Source organism: Penaeus monodon, chromosome 33, assembly GCF_015228065.2.
Source record: "Penaeus monodon isolate SGIC_2016 chromosome 33, NSTDA_Pmon_1, whole genome shotgun sequence".
NCBI lineage: Eukaryota > Metazoa > Arthropoda > Malacostraca > Decapoda > Penaeidae > Penaeus > Penaeus monodon.
This window is the reverse complement of record NC_051418.1, coordinates 20,298,413-20,298,631: the sequence shown is the minus strand read 5'-3', so window position 1 is coordinate 20,298,631 and position 219 is coordinate 20,298,413.

The following is a 219-nucleotide window of genomic DNA, read 5'->3' as shown; positions in this document are numbered from 1 at the left end:
TTCAAACGATAGTATGCGAAAACATCTACCTTGATACTATTACACTGAACGTAAAAACCTCAAAGCATTTTTTTTCTCACTCTCTCCTTTATAGATACGTTTGTCTTTAGGGCGTTACGTAAGAACAATAACATCTGAGAATTTACCCGAATCAATAGACTTTCTTGCACTTCCGTTACGATTTTCTCTAAAGCTTTGAATAAATTTCGAAAATGATAT